Source organism: Microtus oregoni, unplaced genomic scaffold, assembly GCF_018167655.1.
Source record: "Microtus oregoni isolate MIOR12 unplaced genomic scaffold, Mior012 000040F_ref0000088, whole genome shotgun sequence".
NCBI lineage: Eukaryota > Metazoa > Chordata > Mammalia > Rodentia > Cricetidae > Microtus > Microtus oregoni.
Window position 1 is genome coordinate 12,629,747 of NW_024543207.1, and position 6,922 is coordinate 12,636,668.

At 50.1% G+C, this 6,922-nt stretch overlaps 2 pseudogenes; one reads left to right on the top strand and one right to left on the bottom strand.

The window, feature by feature from the left end:
- Positions 1 to 1,582: 1,582 nt before the first annotated feature.
- Positions 1,583 to 2,967, bottom strand: LOC121433621 (annotated as a pseudogene).
- An 815-nt stretch (positions 2,968 to 3,782) lies between these two features.
- LOC121433695 lies at positions 3,783 to 5,112 on the top strand (annotated as a pseudogene).
- The last annotated feature ends 1,810 nt before the right edge of the window (positions 5,113 to 6,922 follow it).

Sequence of the window (6,922 nt, forward strand, 5' to 3'; positions counted from 1 at the left end):
AATGAGAAGTGGTACCAATTAATGTATTTATAGAATGCCATACACAAATAGACAACAGATGGAGAATATTTATACACCAAGCTCCAGCAGTAAGGGATGCTTCGGAAGAGCTGCGCTCTTGAAAGGCTAGGAAGAGACGACCCCAGAGAATAAAGGGGTATAAAATGTAGTCCTTATCCCTACCACCCAACTTCCCCCAATCCAATATTGGTGCCTTGGTGGTGGCGGTGGAGGGAAGAAGTCAATGGAAAACTTTATTGGTTAACACTGTAGTTATCTCTCCATTGACTAACTCTGTAGTTATCTGTTCACACATCTGTACAGACTCCTGCTCCATATGGGGAAAGAGGCCCAGAGAACCTGGGCCCTGCTGCAAAGAAAGCATCAACCGCCCGGACTCTAGACACAGCTGAGGTAAGGTCTTCATGTGGAGAAGAGTACTTTTCCCTTTTCTGCTTCTGTCTTCCTATCATAGCATGCCTCTCCCAGCAAGCCACCTCTGCGCCTATAGATAAACCTAATGTCATTCACCAAAGCCACTGTCACTCGAGGATCTCAGAGTCTTGAAACTTGCAAGCTTCAAGCTGTGGAGATCATTCCTCGGGAAAGAGTTTCTGGCTCGGTATAATGCCGGGAAAGGACACATATATGTCATATGGCTGGAGGCCCCTCCTAGAGTCCTAAACACTCGGTGGTCTCCACCATATTGCTTGCATCAGTCTAGAGCTACAATGGTTGAGATAAAAGCAAACTACGCCCTCTCACACTTTACAACTAACTTAGACAGTCTGAAGTTGGCAGGACCTTCATCCTTCTGCTACTTCTTCCCAGAGATAGACTCCTGCTTAGATGACCGAAGGCTTCCCACATGCCAATGAATATTTGCTGAAACTCATAACTGTGGGACTTTTTGTTCTGGTTATGATGGAATAGTCTTAAAATATGAAAAAGAAATATTAAAGCTTAGAAAGCCTTTAAAAACTCATTATAAGACTCTTTCTAAGATGCGAAAAGATGTGTAGTCACCGACAAGCAGGCACAAACATCAAGAGAAATGATTCTACTCAAGATTAGCTTGGCAAAGCATTGAGTTTATTGAGGTTAGGGAACCACACATGACTCAAAAAGGTAGCAACATCAGGGGAAATCCCAACACGGCAATGCAGCATTGACTCCCAAAGACTGCATGCCTGAAGCCCTTCCCTCAACCTCTTCTCCAGCAACTGATTACCACTTATGCAACCTGTGTTGGTTTGTTTGAGAATGGTCCCCATTGGCTCATATATTGTAATGCTTGGTTCTTAGTTGCTGTGGCTGTTTAAGAAGACTTCCCAATTCTACAACTATGAATAAAAGTTTTTTGATAAGCAAAAAAAAAAAAAAATTAAAAAAAAAAAACTTGATCCTGTCTGGCACAGCTGCTCCGTAAGATCTCGTCCCCTTCACCAACCTGCGGGGTGCACGACCTGACCAGCCATGGTTAATCCCCTGTCCCAACTGAAGGAAAATGTGAAGCAGCTGGAGAAACTTGCCAAGGCAGAAACAAACTCCAAGGCTGAGCAGGCCAAGGTGAAGAAGACCCTTACAGCAGAAAAATCTGGAGCGTGCCCCCGGGTATGCCGAAAACGCAGTCCACAAGAATGAAGGTGTAAACTGGCCCCCTGAGGAATTAGAGGTTGGATGTCAGTTCTGTGAGCTGGGGAAGGGAGCTGAAAGACAGAAAGCCCAGGCCAACTCAGCCAGCGGGCAGTGGCAGCCAAAGAACAAACTCAGCCCTGGGAAGATGGAGGAGAGGAACCACCTTGTAAAGGCCCCAGCCAGTGCTGGTGGCACCGGACATCTCTCGTACACAAAAGTCCACAGGAACCTACTCGAGGCTGTCACACAACAGGATTTCCTGTCTGCAGAGGTCGGGGAGAGGCTCCTAGGGGCTGCCTGGCAAAGTTGTGGCTCTTGCCTTCACTGGCCACAGCAAGCAGCAGGTATGTGTTCACTAGAAATTGAAAGCCCCGAAGCACTGGGCAGAAGTCCACACGGGGTCAAACCCTGTCAACTCCACATCGGCAGAGGACAACACAGAACTTGCCATCTTCCAGCTGTGGCCCACAGAGTCACACGAGTCACCCACACATTTGTGCAAAAGTCAGTATGCAGAACAGAAAGAAACACACACAGCAAATCCAGGTGAAGTATTCAAGCTTGCGTGTAACCCTGCAGGACAGAGGCCCACTGCCCAACCTCACGCTCAGTTTTAAGGCACCCAGCCTGACAGGTAGGAAAAGAGCCAAGGCAGCTATGAGGCTGGACAAAGTTGAGCGCAGAGTGAGACAGAAGCCTCCAGTATGTCATAGAAGGGAGGCAACACCTGCCGAGGACCTGCTCATTCCTCAGGGCCACCAACCTCAGAGACAATCTGGTCGTCCTGGCTGCACACAGAGCTTTTGCCCACAGCACAGGCACCTCTGGAAGCTGGCTGAGCTGGTCTAAGACCTCCAGGCCATTTTCCTCAGCAATCTGCACGGATAAGGTGTCGACCTGCTCCCTGAGGTGTGGTCCGCTTGGTGGCAGAGCTCATGGAACCCTCCGTTACCTGTGTGTGCACTTCCAGGTTCTGCGCCTGCTGCTCAGACCTGTCCATCACTGCAGACACCTTCTGAGGATCCATGGCACTCAGCACCTTGTCCAGAGCTTTGGTCACCTGTGCCATATTCTTGGTCACCCCCTTCATGGTCACAGCTATCTGCACCTTGGAGGATACTGCATCCACACGGGTCGCCATCCGGAGACAGTTTTCATCTTCAATCTTCTCGCCGACGGCGTTTTCAGCATACCCGCGGGCACACGCCACGTTTTCCTGCAGAAGGGCCTTCTTCATCTTGGCCTGCTCAGCCTTGGAGCTTCTCTGCCTTCTTGGCCAGTCTCTCTAGCTTCTTCACTGAACTTCAACTGGAAGAGGGTATGGTCCATAGCCAGCCAGGTAGTGCACCCCTCGAGGCGGCAAAGGGGACGAGATATTACGGACCAGCTGTGCCCAAGAGATGCTTACCCTTCCTCAGCAGCTGCCTCTGGAAGGGCTTAGAGCCACTTGGGCTGCGTGGTCTGCGTGATGGCGCCAGGCCTCCAGTGTTACAGCCTTTCAGGCCTTTTGAAGCGTCTCACTCTTGACTCTTCTGTCCTTTTAGATACAGGCCGCTGCCCTTCTGCCTTCTCCAGGGAAAAGTCAGGGTAGCTATCAAAGGAAACCGGGACAGTCATCTTTGGCTGCGGTCGGCTCTTTTACACCCTTTTGTAGTGGAAAGCTGGCAGGGAGCAGGCAATGAGACTGCCTAAGGTGGCCTGAAGGCTGTGTGTGCAGGATGCTGCTGTATTTTCTGTCCCCTGAAGTTTACTCATGTTCTTAACACTCCTGGTGGTTTTGTTCTTCTGCCTAAGTGGAAAGTACACAGCAGATGAGGGGTGTACCAAGTACACAGCAGATGAGGGGTGTACCAAGTACACAGCAGATGAGGGGTGTACCAAGTACACAGCAGATGAGGGGTGTACCAAGTACACAGCAGATGACGGGTATACCAAGTACACAGCAGATGAGGGGTGTACCAAGCAAAGCAAAACAGGATGATGAGAAAGGATGGCAGCTAGAAAAATCAAACAGCTGCCATCAAAAATGCAAAGAGAAACTCAGCTCCCAGGTCACACGCACGTCTCTCCTGAACGCTCTCCAGGGTGTGTGCAGGAACCTCTGTGCTCTTCCTCTGCGGCACGCCGACTGCCATAAACAAGCCATGTCTATTCTCAAGGTCCACACCCGAGAGATCTTTGACTCCCGTGGGAATCCCACTGTTGAGGTTGATCTCTACACCTCAAAAGGTCTCTTCCGAGCTGCCATGCCTAGCGGTGCCTCCACTGGCATCTCTGAGGCCCTGGAACTCCGTGACAATGATAAGACCCGCTACTTGGGGAAGGGTGTCTCAAAGGCTGTTGAGCACATCAATAAAACTATCGCACCTGCTCTGGTTAGCAAGAAACTGAATGTGGTGGAGCAGGAGAAGATCGACAAGCTGATGATCGAGATGGACGGCACCGAGAATAAATCCAAATTCGGTGCCAATGCCATCCTGGGAGTGTCCCTGGCTGTCTGCAAAGCTGGTGCTGCAGAAAAGGGGGTGCCCCTCTACCGCCACATCGCTGACTTGGCTGGCAACGCTGAAGTCATCCTGCCAGTCCCAGCTTTCAATGTGATCAACGGCGGGTCTCACGCTGGCAACAAGCTCGCCATGCAGGAGTTCATGATCCTCCCTGTGGGGCGTCCAGTTTCCGCGAAGCCATGCACATTGAGACAGAGGTTTATCACAACCTGAAGAATGTCATCAAGGAGAAATATGAGAAGGATGCCACCAATGTGGGTGACGAGGGCGGGTTTGTGCCTAACATCCTGGAGAACAAAGAAGCTCTGGAGCTGCTGAAGAACACAATTGGAAAGGCTGGCTACACTGAACAGGTTGTCAACAGCATGGACGTGGCCGCCTCTGAGTTCTACAGGTCCGGGAAGTACTACCTGGACTTCAAGTCTCCTGATGACGCCAGCAGGTACATCACCCCTGACCAGCTGGCTGACCTGTACAAGTCCTTCATCTGGGAGTATCCAGTGGTGTCCATCGAGGACCCCTTTGACCAGGATGACTGGGAAGCCTGGAAGAAGTTCACAGCTAGCTCAGGCATCCAGGTGGTTGGGGACGATCTCACAGTGACCAACCCTAAGAGGATTGCCAAGGCTGTCAGTGAGAAGGCCTGCAACTGCCTCCTGCTCAAAGTGAACCAGATTGGCTCCGTGACCGAGTCTCTGCAGGCGTGTAAGCTGGCCCAGTCCAATGGTTGGGGCGTCATGATGTCCCATTGCTCTGGGGAGACCTGGTAGTGGGGCTCTGCACTGGGCAGATCAAGACTGGTGCCCCTTGCCGATCCAAGTGCCTGGCCAAGTACAACCAGATTCTTAGAATCGAGGAAGAGCTGGGCAGCAAGGCCAAGTTTGCCGGCAGGTGCTTCAGGAACCCCCTGGCCAAGTAAAGTGGATGCAGATCCCTGGAGCCACCAGCTGCTTACACCCCATCCCTGACGTCGTCAAGGCGACTCAAGGCCGGCCCAATGCTTGCCCCTCCCATGCCACTGCTTCCTTAGATAGATGTCTTCAGTCCGCCCGACCACCTGGAGCCCTGCGGGGAACCCCAGCTTTGTAATCATGTGACTGGTCCGAATCATTGTCACCTCACTTCCAAGCTAGTGTCTGGAGTCCAGTGTAATCTCTAGGGTGGCCACAGGAAAGACCCCTGCCCCGGCGGTTCTACATGCAGAATAAAAGCCTCAGTGACCCGTAAGCACTGCCTGTGAGTGGATGGAGAAAAAAAAAAATGCAATGAGAAACTGAGGCAGGAAAAGAACACCAATGTGGCAACAGGGGAAACAAAGAAATTGACAAGATGGTATTTGATGCTGTTTTTGTTTTTGTTTTTTCCAGATTGGAGAATCCCGTTACACTGTTCTCAGGACTTTCTTTTGAACATGGTTCTCAGATTTGGAACGCTTATGTCTGCCCACAAAGCTGTGTCTGAGAGCAAGGCTAAAAGGGCCGTCTAAAACAAAGGACATCCCTGGAGCAGCCCGATCTGCAGGGCAACAAGAATGAGCACGTTGAGAAGATATCCTTAGAAGCGAAGCATGGGCAGCAGGGTAGACGATGCTCTATGTCCTGGAAACAAGAGACATGAACCATGGTGTAAGTAAAAAAAAAAAATCTCAAGATGGAAGGCTTTCCTACTGAAATAATGAGTTTGCCTCTTCCTGCTGGTGGACTGCAGGTGATAATACTAACCAAAAGCAGGGAAAAGGCAATGTCAGATGTGGAAGGAATAGAACTAAATTTGAAATTCTGAAGTTGCTTCCCCGAATGTGGTGGTGAGCAGGCCCGAGAAAGACACCCTGTCACACAGAATAACGCCTCCCAAGAAGCAGCTAGAAGGTCCCAGGCTGAGGCTGAGTAGAGCCCAGCACTCCTTGCTATGTAACATACACTCAGATACTGTCCTCGGAACTAAGGGCAAGTCAGCTGCCAAAAGCAAGTTGAAGATAAGCTCAGTTAAGTCTACGTTAGAGGGCTCTCATTTAGGTGCACGTCTGTGACGACGGCACCGAGGAGGCAAAGGCAGGCAAGATCCGAGTTCCAAGCCAGTCGGAGCTACAAACTGAGACACCGTCTCAAAAAACAAAAACATTAAAAATTCTTATATGCTCATTGGAGAATTCTTAAAATCGTAATGGCATTAATTGTGGTTTTCTTTTTTTTTTTTTTTTTTTTTTTTTTTTTGGTTTTTTCGAGTCAGGGTTTCTCTGTGGTTTTGGAGCCTGTCCTGGAACTAGCTCTTGTAGACCAGGCTGGTCTCGAACTCACAGAGATCCGCCTGCCTCTGCCTCCCAAGTGCTGGGATTAAAGGCGTGCGCCACCACCGCCCGGCTTTTTTTTTTTTTTAAAGATTTATTTATTTATTTATTTATTATGTATACAACATTCTGCCTCCATGTATGCCCACACACCAGAGGAGGGTGCCAGATCTCATTACAGATGGTTGTGAACCACCATGTGGTTGCTGGGAATTGAACTCAGGACCTCTGGAAGAGCAGACAGTGCTCTTAACCACTGAGCCATCTCTCCAGCCAATTGTGGTTTTCTTGCATTGTGTTTCCCAGACCTTGTGTTGCCCAGGCCTTGTGTTGCCCAGGCTGGTCTCAAACTCATACTTAAGCTGTTCCCATGACTCAGCCTCATGAAGAGCTGGGAACAGTGAGTGCCTTGGCCACCATGGTCTAGTGGTTTGCCAGCAGTAGAGCGTGAGGCCTAGCATGCACAGATCCTGGCCACTCCGATTCCAAC